Genomic DNA, 13,777 nt, shown 5'->3' on the forward strand with positions numbered 1-13,777 from the left:
CAGGGCTATAAGTGGTACAAGGATCTGAAATCTATCTACTATCCATCAAATAATGGAAGGTCTCTACTGAAAGTCTGTGTCACACAGGCCATCATCGTCATCGTGATATGTATGTATGGAAAATATGTAAAGAGTTATGCATAGATACTAAAAACTAGGTCTGTGAGTTAAGGCAAATCATGAAAAGATGACCCACATACCCCTGGCAGACAGGGGTGAAGAGACACTTATCTCACTCTGGCAGGTCATGTGCAAAGGGAGTATGTGATGGGTCACTCTACTCACTGCTACAAGGGTGCTGCTTCCTGACAGTTTTGGGGATTAGCTTAGTCAGGCCAATGCTCCTTCCAGCAGTTACACCCTGTCAGTTTATCCACTACAGCCCTTCTCTAGCTCTCAGGAGCGGCAGCCGTCTTCTTTGTAACTCAGCCTTCCGCCCTTCTGAGGGGAGTGGATCAAGTAGTCACCGGCAGTCTTCTGCTTCACTACCTCACAGTGCCACTCCTGTAGTGGCAGATAGAGGAACCTGGGCTCACCCTCAGCTCCAACTCCACACAGCAACCCTGGGCTGTTCCCTGCACTTTGCTGCCTTTCCCTGAGCAACTTCCCCACCTCCTTGCCTTCCCTACTCCTCAGGGTTTGCAAGTCTCTTCACTCCTTCCTCCCAGGGAGTAACTTTGACAATTCATGGCTGCAGCCCCTTCTATGTTCAATTTCCTGTCTTTTGTAGCCCCACCTGTCTCTCACAGGTAAGCTTCTCTCTAATTAGCTGCCCCCAGCCTAAAGCTCCCCCACTTTGCAGTTTACTTAGGTGATTGGGCCCACCTGGCCCAATTCAGCTCTTGTGGGGTTAGTGTGGGGCACATGCCCCCTCACAGGGCATTATGGTTCATAATGGTTCACTCTTTTACAGTTTGAACAAATAGATTGTGGGGGCTGGAGGCAAAAACAGTAGGGGTTATCTTGTTTGGGAGTAAGACAATGAACTATTGAATCTCTATCCCAGGTGCAATGAACCTCCGGGGATTCCTTCAATCTGTGAGGACAAGCAGCTAATAGGCTTAATCTCCTGAGAAAGGATCTCAGCAAACCTGGTTGAAAATGCCTGGGGAAAAGGACTTGGGGTAAGCTATCAGGTAAAGAGACAGGGAAATGCCTTGTTAGTTAAATTTAAACACTAGAAAGCATGTCATGATTTCATTTTATATGTAACCATTTGTTCCCAGTATTTTGGTTTTCTATCACTTGAATCTTTGTTCTTTGATAATAACATTATTCTTGTTTATATATATATATATATATATATATATATATATATATATATATATGTGCTGTGTGTTGAATGGAATGGTGATCCTCAGTTGAGTTTTACAGGCTGGGGTGTACTCTTCCTTTGGGAACAGCAAACCTGTGGGTTCTGTGGGTGTTCAGTGGAACAGGGGCTGAGCACTCCAGAGGGATGCTCGGACGACATAGGGGCCATGTGGAGTGCATGGCCTGTGGAGGCTTGGAAGGCAGTGCTTGTGTCGCCAGAGACTCATGATTTTATGGAGCTGGTCCACAGCTGAAACAGACAAGACTTCCTCACACAAAGGGCAGGTGAAGGCAAGATGTCTTATGACTGTTGCTGGGTTCCCTCTGGAAAGCATCAAAGCAGCTCCCCCCAGCATTCAGAATTTTATGAATCTCATTCTCAAGTGCCTGGCTCTTCTCACAGGGACCCTAGGTGCCAAACCCAAGTTTTGTAGGTTGCACTGGGTTGGCAGGCATATGAAAGTTAAGTATTGCAGAGCTCAACATTGCAATGCCTCAGTCTCTGAGGATTTGGGCCAATACTTGCTACAAACAGATTTTTTTTGCCCCAGGATTTATAAATAATGAATAGGACAGATCCCTGATACAAACAATATCCATTTCAATATAGCTAAATGTAAATGTATCCATCTGGGAACAAAGAACGTAGGTCAGACCTCTGGGATGGGGGACTCTATTTGGAAAGCAGTGACTTTGGAAAAAAAGATTTGTGGGTCGTAGTGGATAGTCAGTTGAACATGAGCACCAAATGCAATGCTGTGGCTAAATGGGCTAATGCAATCCTTGGATGCATAAACAGGGGAATCTCAAATAGGAGTAAGAGGCTATTTTACCTCAGTATTTGGCACTGGTGCACCTGCTGCTGGAATAGTGTTCCTTGTTCTGGTATCCACAATTCAAGAAGGATGTTGATAAATTGAAGTGGACTCCGAGAAGAGCCATGAGAATGATTAAAAGATTAGAAAACATGGCTTATAGAGACAGATTGAGCTCCTTGAGTCTATTTATCTTAATAAAGAGAAAGTTTAAGGGGTGCCTTGATTACAGCCTATAAATTCCTATATGGGGAACAATATTTAATAATGAGCTTTTCAATCTAGCAGACAAAAGTATAACATAATCCAATGGCAGGAAGTCGGAGCTACACAAATTCAATAAAGTGTAAATGTGTAAAGAAATAAAGTGTATATTTTGAACAGTGAGTGTAAATAACCATTGGAACAATGTCGCGAGGTTTGTGATGGATTCTCCATCACTGACAATTTTAAAATCAAGATTGGGTGTTTTTCTAAAAGCTACTCTTTAGGAATTATTTGGAGGAAGTTCTATGGCCTGTTCTATACAGGAGATCAGACTAGATGATCATAATGGTTCCTTCTGGCCTTGGAATGTATGAATCTGCTCTCTTGGCTTTGTTATTCACTATTTAGTAGGCTGCTCCCCTGGAACATTGCAGATATCATCTCTGCAGTGCGAAATGAGTGCAAGAACAGAATTGATGGATCTGTCATTACACACTTCCACTGGTTTTTGCTCTCCTTGGAGCAGGGAACTGGAGAGGCTGGTGCTTCTGCAGCCTCAGACCTTCAGGAATAGCGACAAAGACTCCCCATCTCAGACTCCCTCATCCTTCGCAGCACAAACCCCATTTACTTGGGGTTGGTGCAAGAATTACACCTCTGGCTTTTTCAGCAAGAAGGCCAAATCCCTCTGAGCCTTTGTTTTTTGTCATGCTCCTAGCTCCATAGACATGTCCTTGAGCAGTTCTCTTCATTATTAGGTTTTAAAACTTTTTATTTTCAGAAGTTTCCCAGAGACAAGAAAGAAACAAGAAGCATCCAAGGAGAAACATTGACATATAAATTAAATTGATACTTTTGCAAATTTGATCTATACTTTCAGTGAATAAGAAATAAAGACATTGGAAAAATTCTTGACAATCCAGTGGGCCATATTCTGATCTGAGTCTGAATCCAGAGTGACTCTTTTAACTTTGATGGAGTTAATCCAGATTTTAACTGTTGTAATTGAAATCAGAATGTGGCCCAGTGTTTCCCAGTGGTGTCAATGTGTTTCGCGCTTTCATTCATATCAGTTCCAGCCCTTTTATTTTGGCTAAAACAATGTAAAAAAAGACAAAGAAAGGAGTTATTTGAAGCATGACAACAGTAATTCTCATTGAAATGAAATGCCATGTTGTCATCTTTTGGCATCTTAGTTTGGAATCAAATCATGATTGAACTGAAGGATTTTGTCATATTCACATTTTGTTTGATAAAAATATTAAACCACTGAAATGTAAGGAATTAGCTCATTCTGGGCACTCCCCACAGCCCAGCTGTTAGATCATTTATTAATTATACTTTTTATAACATTAAAGAGCCTGTGGCAACTTCGTTGTAAAGAGCAATTAAAAATATGCTATCAAATTTGATTTCTCAGTACCTTTAAATCTCAGGAGAGGAAGTTTTATGAGTTTTAGCTAGTGGAGTTTCCAACTCATCCTTCCTTTGGAGTGGGTGACTTGCATCTCCCCCCACTGTAAGAAAAGTAGGGGTTCCACCCCATTAATGTGTGGATGCCCCCCAAGATCCACATGAAGCAAGGGACATTCACATAAATGTTTTACAATGCTGTCTGGCCCCACTACATTCTGTAGCAGCCATACTTCTGGGGTTTCTGCCTAATGGAGCTACTCATAGAAACTCCATTAAAGGACAGTCTACAGCGTAGCAGTGCAGGCTGAAGCAGCTTTGGGAGTTGTGAATCTGGAGGACCCAAGCTGGTTCTCCCTTTCCTTCCAGCTCTGTGGCATTCCAGCCTCATGGAGATCCTGCAGAAGGGCTTCCAAACGGCTAGGGGAACATGGCACAAAAGTGGAAGACCTTATTCTATGTCTGAACAGGCAACCTCCTCTTTGTGTGGAGAGGACCATAGTTTTATATTTTATTTGTATTTGATGTTACACAGTGTCTCTGATTTTAAGTATTTCTTTTTAATGTGTGAAGTTAATGGGAGCCTTTCCACTGTCTTCACCAGTAATTGGATCGGTTCCTTATTGAACAAGAGCTTGACATTTACTCTGACACTGCCTGTGAATGGCTCTTCCTTATTCACTAGAGGTGAGCTTGAGCCCCAGTATTTGGATCCATATCAAAACTTTCCCAAATTTTAGGAATATTCAGATCCAAAGTTTTGCTTTGGGCCATTGCAGAGAAAGGGCCCAGAAGTCAAGTTCAAAAGGTGACTTCTGCCCATCTCCATGCTGCTTTTTATTTGACTTCCTCCTTTGAATGCATTTTCGAAAGCTTGGACAGTGATAGTAATTGCGTCACTGAGTTATACAATTCTAAGTAGACAAATATTAATATGTTTATTACTCTAATTATATGCCTGCACCAAGGAATGCAGTAAATTGGCTAACAATGCCCAATCAGTGTGTTCTTTCAACATTTGCCCTATGTATAGTCTATAGGAGGTGAAAGCAATTTATGCAATTATGTAGATATTTTAAACAATCAGACCTGACAGGCGGTGAGTTTCAGCGGGAGCATTATTACGTGCCTCGAGTATGCTCTGAGGCAGGAGGCTGACCTCAGCAGCCCAAGCAGTCCAATAATCCCCCCGACATGCATCACACACAGGGTCGCATTGCTCTTGTGAAATTAATTTTTATTATTTTTTTAAAGGTTTATAGGTTTTCCCCTTGCAACAAACTGGAAATTTAACACAGGTATGACATCATTGGCAGCCAATCACAAAGCTATATCTGTGTCCAGCATTTTAAAGGCATGTCAAATTTCTAATCATCACACGATATGAAGGTTATTATAAAGTGAGTCTGTTTGGAGCCTATATGAAGTACCTAATCTCTTCAGGCTGAGTTTTCCAATGGCCCTTCCTAGTGTGAGCATCACATGCTTTCTCAATGGAAATCCTTGTATACTTGCTGAGGGCTCCATTGATTTGTGGCATATCTTTTGGTTTCAGGTGCAAATAGCAAGTTCCATTCTATATTCTATTGTATTTATTCTTTTGGGGAACTGGGAAACTATTCACATTTAATGAGTAGTTGTTTGCCAGGTACAAAATTAAACACAAAAGGGCTGTGTTTTTGTGTACATGGTGCAATGCCACTTCCTGAAGGGGTCTGTCATGTTCCCCTGGTGTAATCTGGACTGGTAAACTGCTGTGTCATCCCAGTCCCCCACTCCTGGAGCCCGTCTTACTCTGCTCTGCTGTGAGAACCCCCACTTCTGGGCTGGTCACGCATAACCTCCAGCATGTAAGCTGCTCCCGAGTGAGTGAGTGCTTCTAGCTAGCCACTCTTCGGATTATGCAACAAAATGACCCCAGCCAATACTCCCAGTCCCAGATGGCACCCTAGGAACTTCACTTTTACAATGTTCAGTTATGCCCACAGAACAATATAAGCTCATATAAATTTGTCATTTTAACAAAGAAATTGGTATGTACCAGCCTTGTTATTCCAAGTGGAGTCTCCAAAACACTTCAGACCAAACACACTGCTTTAGGTAAAACAAACAAACAAATTTATTAACTACAGAAAGATTTTAAGTGATTATAAGTCAAGTGTAACAGATCAGATTTGGTCAAGAGAAACAAAGACAAAAGTGTTCTAAACTAACACTTTCAGCAACCTTACAAACAGGTGATTCTCACCACAGGCCATCTGGTTTCCCTTCAGCCAGACTCTCCCTTTGGTCAGCGCTTCGGTTGCTTGGTGGCGTCTGTAAGAGTGAATATGTGAGTAGGGCATTGCAGTGTCATAGCATCTGGACAGCCAGATGTCATTTCTAGTAATGGGGTGCCAAAATATGGATAATTTGACATCAGTTACTTGATGTAAAAGTGGCAGAGACTTTGAGATTTTTTTAAGGAAAATAATGTGTATGTTGTGCTTGATGTGGATGTACATCACTTGATTCCATAGGAAGGGAGAGAAAATGATCCATGAGCAGTATATTGTTTGTTCTCTGCATAGCAAGGATGCAGTTTGGGGAAAATATTCAATTATATAACATACATCAAGTGAGAGATTCTCTAGTTAGTGTACGTGGGGGGCAAACTCTTTTGGCTATGGGGGTTTGCAGGACTGTTGTGAATTTGGAATGTCAAAGCTTGAGCACAGAAAGTCAAGAATCAATTCTTGGGAGAGTAGATATTGTTGAACTCTCCTGTATTTGTTTAGTTTGCTATGGGAAAGCAAACTTTGTCTCTTAGATAGTAATAACTTACAACGTTATAAGAAATACAGGGTGTAGGAATTTAGACAATCTGACAGCGCAGCAGTTGATTGAGAAGATTTTGGAGAAAGATAATGACTTTAAAGTTATTCTTCAAAGTATCTCAAGTAATATGTGTGGTACCAAGGAATATTTTTACAGCTGTGTTTGAGAGTTCTCATGTATGCTAAGGAAGAAATTTATTTTGGGGCTCCCACTAGATTTCTTACTCTGAATTGTGTCGAGTATAGGTGGGAAGAATTGCTGGATTTATCTAAGTTGATAAATAGTGATTTAGAAGATATTGGCAGTGAAAGTGCAGAGGAATTGTGTTCTCTTGACCCTGCATCAATGTCTTGGCATTTTCACCACAGATTTCAGGCTACATTGCTCTTTATTCTTTCCAAAGAGAATTCTTCCCTGGATGAAGTGCAGCATAGAATAGGATATCAGAGTCATTGTGCACCACACAATCCTATAGTTCTTTGGGTGAAAGGTGTTCCAATAATTGGAGATAGCAATGCATGAACTGTACTTAGTTTTATAACAAACTATGTGACTTGTAGGGAATCTTCTGCTGTGGAGAATGCTAGTCTGCAATCACTGGTTGATTATTTTCAGAGGCCCAAGTGTATTAAGTATTGTAGAAGGACTGTGAGAAATTGGAATAAATATTATGCATGTTGCCATTTTGGGTCTCCTTGAAAAGTTAATTCTGCTGGTGAAGCAAACAAACTGTTTTCAGCTGTGCAGCACCATTTAAAAGTCAAAATCATTGAAGAGAATGTATGATTTGCCATATAAGCAGCCTGAGCAATTTATTAATGATTACAATTTTGTTCTTTTGTTGGCTTGGCAAGATAATGGCATTAACAGAGAGTATTATTTCGTACAGTGTGATATGATTATAAAGCTGACACTCTCTGAAGATGCTGAGAAGAGAAGATTTTGGTGTAAGGGATATTGATGGATGTCTTGTGAAAAGGACCAAACCATGGTTGATTAATTATGCAAAATTGCAAGGAGTTACTTCAGAGAAGTTGGAAATATACTATTTTTCTATTTTGATGCTTTTTAAGACAGAGAGAGATGAAGATAAAACTAGATGGTCACACCACATCTGAGAAGAACTAAAATGAAGATGTTGGTCAGCATGATTATGAAGTGTGAAACATGCTGAAAAATTTAAATAGAAATTGGAGCAGTTATAGTATGTTCAAGAGCAAATATTCAGGTATAGTTTACCAGGCAGTAAATATTTTGAGTGGGGTGCTGTGGATGTGTAGGTGAGCCGTAACCTGTTAATGAGGCTGTTAGCTTTGGCTGATATAGCAGCTGCCATGGAACTGTGTAGTTTTGAGAGAATGGATTTAAATACTGTGGTTGGGCAATTAAATATAAATAAAAAAACATGCTTTTGTTGGGTGATCTCTCGCAACTGGCTCTAGCAAAGAGAAATCCAGTGCTTAAAGCAAAAGAGCATCATTGGCAATATCAGTTTATGGAATGAATATGAAGAACCAATTACGAATGAGTCAGAATACAGATGAAGAATATGGAAACATTTTGAATAATGAGTGGGTTGGCAAACTGGGGACTTCTGAATTACTCAGATTGAAGAACAGTTCCTAATGTCAGTACTGATGCTCATGCTGCAGAACTATTCTCTTCTGAGCCAATATTTTATCACTTTTATTTCCTTATTCATAATACATCTGCTTTGTAGATTTTTTTCCATAGTGTCTGTCATCAACTTGTTCAGCTTCCTTTTCATGTTAATTGTAGTGATACTTTTTTTAAACCTGTGATTTTTATGAATCTCTTGCAACCGTTTTACCTCCTGTTCTAGTTTTATTTTTTCTTAAGCTCTACCAGCCAGTGGCACCATTAAGAAGTAGTGAAAGGAAGGACTGCCTGGAACAATGGGTCCTGAGATCCTTTGATACCCCAGAAAGGAAAGACTACAGTGACCTGGCCAGAAGGCCAAGCAATGAAGTAGGAGCAGTTGAGTCCCCAGACATGGGCAGAAGGAGGCACTCTGGCAGTGAGTAGAGAACCCTGTGACAAATTTTGATAGAGAATGCAGGCAGGTGATTACCTTGATACAAGGGGATGGTGAAAACCTGTGCATGACAGGCACTCCCTATAAAAGGGACTGTGGTGGACTCTGAAGGACTGTATAATGCAGTTATCTCTGATTCAAGGGTAGTGTGAAAGGCCATAGCAGGAAAAAATAAAAAGGAAAGAGCCAATAGATCCAAATTATGTGAAAATCTTTTTTTTACAGATAGCAGTTATAGGCTCCCAGGCTGGATCCCAGAGTCACCACCTGTGCACAAGGGGGCTGACAAACAGCAGGATTGGGTCCAGGCCCTACTGAAGCAGATGCTGGATAACCATCAAAGACAGTAGGGGACACATTTATACTTGCAGAGCTATTTGAACAAACTAACTGAACAGCAGCAGTATTTGTACAAGCTGCTGAAGGAAGAGATTCACAGAGGCCACAGAGATGGAGATTGGAGAGAAAGGAGGTACCAGGGCCAAGAGGGCAGAAACCTGGCCAAGGGAATGTCATGCCTGTTGATGGAGAGGACACCTAAGGAAAAAAAAAGAGAATGCCCCCACCTGAATGGGGATGAGAAGCTTTACCCACAAGGCAGGAAAACAAGACAGCCCCAAAGAGTCCAACCTGTGGGAAGAAGGGGAAAGAGAGAGGCATGTTTTGCCAATAGTTGGAAGTAGCAGGTAAGAAGGACATGCCCATTTATGAACTGTGCAGTGTAGGCCAGCCCAGGAGAGGGGATAGACAAGAGAAGGCCAAAGCATGGCCTACTGACAAGGCAAGGACAAAGATTTATTTTGGGTGCTGTGAGGTTGAACATATAAAAAGGCACTGCCCTCTCAAGAAAGTATGGGGTAGCAAAGGGTAAGGCATAGAGCCCAGGGAGATAGCAAAAAAGGAGGAGGTGTCCAGGGACCGGAATATTCTGGGGACAGGCAAGGTAGACATGGTGGTTTTGATGATGGCTTGGCAGGTGGTCAACCCACGCACCCAGTAGTGGGTGTAAGGAGCTAGCAGATAAAATGATTGGGACAGAGAGGGTCTGAGTGAACAGGTGCTGGGTGATCCTGTGAGGGTAAGTAAAGGGGCTGCAGGAGAAATCAGTAGCTGTGGAGCAGGCTTTGCAAGAAGCTGCAGAGGACCTGCAGCTCCACAGGCAAAAAGTTCAGGAATGTCATGGAGGAGCAGGATGGACTGCATCGGGGGGACTTGCAAATGCAGGGCAGGAGGCAGCCATACCCCCCCGAGGGTTACAGGTTTCAGGGGAAGGGTTTGTGATGTGGTGTTCAGCCCACACAAGGCCTGAAGGGATTAGGGTGGGCCCATTAAGTACCTAGATTGCACATGGCTGGGGAGCCAGGGCTAATCAGAGATGGGAGGGGCCTGTATAAAGCGCACAAACTGATAGTGGCTGCGGGCTGCAGAGGGTGAAACTGCAGTCTCTCTCAGGCTGAGAGAAAGTAAGGTAGGGAGTAGCCCAAGGATACAGTAATAAGGTTAGGGAGTGTGCCGATTTTGACTGCTTGTGGTAAGGTTTCTAGGCTGGGACCCAGTGCATGGGGCAGGCCTGGGTTCCCCTACCAGCTACTGACAGTGGTACCATTAAGGGGCAGTGACAGGAAGGGCTGCCTGTGATAATGGGTCCTGAGATCCTTTGATACCTCTGAAGGGGAGGACTACTGTGACCTGGCTGGAGGGCCAAGCCATGAAGGAGGAGCAGTCGAGTCCCAAGTGAGTGAGGCAGGGAGAATGATGGAGTGAGAAACTACAGGAGAGATGTTGGACTGGCAGAGCTAATCCCCAGATGTGGCCAGAAGGAGGTGCTCTGGCGGTGAGTAGAGCACCCTGCGACAGGGACCCATTCAAACTATTACTTGCAATGGGGCATGATCTAACCATGTAGTAATGCCAATTTCTGCAGATCTTGTCCACTTTATTAAGAATTTAAATTAATATTGAATTATAGAGGATGAGGGTGGTGAATAAAACGTATACTTTCGTTCCCTGGGTGCTGTTCTTTCCAGAACTAATGGTATAGAAAGATTAATACCACACCTGTTTTCTTTTTATCTGATCTATTCCAATAAGGATTTGATGTATAAATTCCTCTTCCCCAGAGTGCTACATTATTTAAAAAATATTTTTTTGTACTGTTAGTAATAACACAGTAATGGTGTCTTCTTTAATAAAATAAACTGCCCCTTCTTAGCCTCAAATTGACCTTTAATCTGAAAGGATACATCTTTAGCAAATATTATGTCCACTCCTCTTTTCTTTTCTGCTGAAACAAAATATATCTGCTGAAACCAGTGATCTTTCATACTCCTAATGTGCTCCTCCTGAAAATCAGTGTCTTGAAGCAGAATGATGGGTGAGTGAGATCTGTTTAATTCTTCCAGGACTTTTTTAAAATGACATTATTTAGCACTTTGAAATTCAAAGATGTTACTTTAAAGGGAAGAATGTATTGATAACTATTTAGCTTCTCAAAGAACTTAAGTTACGTGGTCAGGTTGTTTTTGTTTTTTTTCTACCCTTCTTTTCATCAAAGGCATCGGTCAAGCTAGCCTTTTCCTTTGCTTTAATGCCCAAGGATTTTGGACATTAAAGCAACAGAAGACTATCTGACTTGAACCTTTGTGTGGTAAATGTACCTTGTTGTAATTGTTACTATTATTAATTATAATAGTCTTTTGTGCTCACTTGTGTGGCCGGATATTGCTTGATTTATAGCATTTGCCTTAATTTCCCACTTCTACATTCTACTTCCTTTCATTCCAAATAGCATATAAATGACTGCCTTGCTGAACTGTATACTCCCCCCAGGAACACTTGGACTGCTTCTCTTGCAATCCAAGGGATGTACATACTCCTTCTGTGGGATCTCAACTCTCACCCTTTGGGATAGTCACATCTGTTCATTTGAGCTACCTGGGGAAGATTTACACAAACCCCTTAAGGGCTTCTGCTCATCCCCCTCTATTTTCTTCAAATCTCCTCCATCCCTGAGACCCCTTTGACCTCTTAATATCCTTTAATTCTTTGATTTTAAATACAGAACAGATTCTGCAGAGTTACGCCCACCCCAATTAAATCAAACTTCATACTATTTTCTTTACAATGTTAACATAATTACCGTTCAACTGTTTGTTCTTGATGACTCCCAAGAAGTCCCTTCTAGTTATTCTTCAGGTCACTGTCCAGTGCCTGAGTTCCCTTTTTCTGCTTCACTTCTGGCACTGCCAGTAGTACACTTATAGTATCTTTCATCTTTTCTCTTCCTACCCTCCTTTTCATCAGTTTCATAGACCCGTGATTTTATCAGCAGTTTATTATTAGTTTCTGCATCTAGAGTATCTTCTTGTGTGTCTGGGATACGGCTTTCTAGCCCAAAAGTGTAATTTTCTTTTCTTTAATGTCTCCCACTGTAGAAGACTGATTCTGGAAGCTGAATGAGAGTTTCAGTTGGAATTCTTGTCTGTAGTGGATTATTGCCCACCTGAGTGCTGCTGCAATTTTCCCCAGCTCTCTCCATTTTTTTCCTCCAAAGTTAGGACAAAGGTCTGGGGTGTGTGTGTGTGGGGGGAGGGGAGAGTGCAGATTGTGGTCTTTGAGTATAAGCTCTAGGTGTTCTCTAGCTTTTCCATAATTGCATCTCCCTCCTGCTGCAATTTCACAATCAGATCTCTGGATCTGTTACAAGGCCCAGGTGGAGGGAATAATCTCCTATGCACTCAGTCCACTTTCAACTCTTCCAGAGGGCTCAGCTTTAACAGTTCTGCAATCTGGTTTTCTTTCTTCAGTATTTTCATGCAGTCCCTATACTTCAGATGATGTTTCCCCTTTCTCTGTTTTCTATTACAGCCAATTTAAACTGCATCTTCATCTCTCTGCTCCAGGAAAACCATACGGCTCTGCAGCTCTGTCTCACTTGTTTCTTCTAGGCCTATTGCTAGCACAGTGACTCAGACTTCTGAATCAGTAATTTTTTTCTTTTAATGCTGGAATCTTACATCACTGGATCATTCCTCAGGGTCTTAAACACAGAGATCAACAGCCCTGCTGTTGTCATCCCAGGGGGATCATTATAAAATGGTGGATTCACCCCAAAAAGCCCACTTTAACTTGGTAGCTCCAGCTTCCGGGGATCCATCTACATAGAGGCTCAGCATCCTGCAGTGGTTCTGTCCAGAAGCAGTTCTCCTTGGCTTCCTGCTAACAGCACTCCAACAGAGCTTATCTGCCAGAGACTTTCTCTGGATGCAAGTTTCCTGGTTCCCCTGTGAGGGAAATCTGGAAAGTTAATGCAGGCTATATATAGCTATATTAGCGTCTGGATGAATTCTGCAAGGCTGGAGAAGGGCTGATGTGTATCACCACCTGGTATCATTTCAGGCCAGCTGCCTCCTGCCCTGGCCTGCTTCAGCTCAGCACTGTATCCTTCGCCTGCTCACTGGACCAAGCTGAGACCCCTCCTCAGAGTCCAGAGATGGTGCCATGGATGGGCACTCAAACCCCTTTTCCTGAAGAAAGGGTCAAGCTCGGCTCTTGGAGGGGACCTCATTAAAGAGATGTCAGCGTGTATGTTGTGGTCCATTATTTATTATCCAAAGTTTACTGAAATTGTGTCCGAAGAACTTGTTAGTAGTCTTTCAAGGACAGGTGTTTGCTTTCTGTTCTTTCCTACCTGGGAATCAGGCTAGAAGTACAGTAATACTGGTCCTTGTTACATGTTTATAGTTCCAGGTTGAATCTGGAAATGTCAAAGGTGCTAGAAGATGGGGGGGGAGGAGAGAAAATATCTAAAAATAGGTCAGTTTGGGAAAATGTACAGGCAGTAGGGAATTTCCCTATTTACTTTCCTAACAGATCACTCCCTCCTCCCAGAGTGGGAATATTTGCTTTTTCACTCCGTTTTAACTGGTTAACATCTCCAGAACTGGTCACAGGTATCAGTATGCCCTGAGCCATTATGGTATCAGGAACATTGCTGCATCAATACACACTCAGCTTTTTGGAATTTTCTTAGTGATTACTCTGGGGCCATGGGGGCGACATATGCCATGCAAAGAACCATTAATTCTATCATCCGCGGAGAACGTTTCATTATCTAGTAAGTTAAAGAGAGAGACAAGGAACTGGGCATATCTAT

The 13,777-nt window shown here is 42.1% G+C and overlaps 1 long non-coding RNA gene across 2 annotated transcripts; it reads left to right on the forward strand.

The window, feature by feature from the left end:
• The first annotated feature begins 8,786 nt into the window (after positions 1-8,786).
• Positions 8,787-13,262, forward strand: LOC137164508 (uncharacterized). Of its 2 annotated transcripts, none has more exons than XR_010923061.1 (3): positions 8,787-9,308; positions 10,295-10,456; positions 13,021-13,262. It is a non-coding gene; the product is annotated as an uncharacterized lncRNA (long non-coding RNA). The 2 variants fall into 2 exon arrangements; XR_010923062.1 differs by lacking the exon at positions 8,787-9,308 and adding an exon at positions 10,001-10,090.
• The last annotated feature ends 515 nt before the right edge of the window (positions 13,263-13,777 follow it).

This window comes from Emydura macquarii, unplaced genomic scaffold, assembly GCF_026122565.2.
Source record: "Emydura macquarii macquarii isolate MOO-44397 ecotype Brisbane River unplaced genomic scaffold, CSIRO-AGI_Emac_v2 contig_2676, whole genome shotgun sequence".
Lineage (NCBI taxonomy): Eukaryota > Metazoa > Chordata > Testudines > Chelidae > Emydura > Emydura macquarii.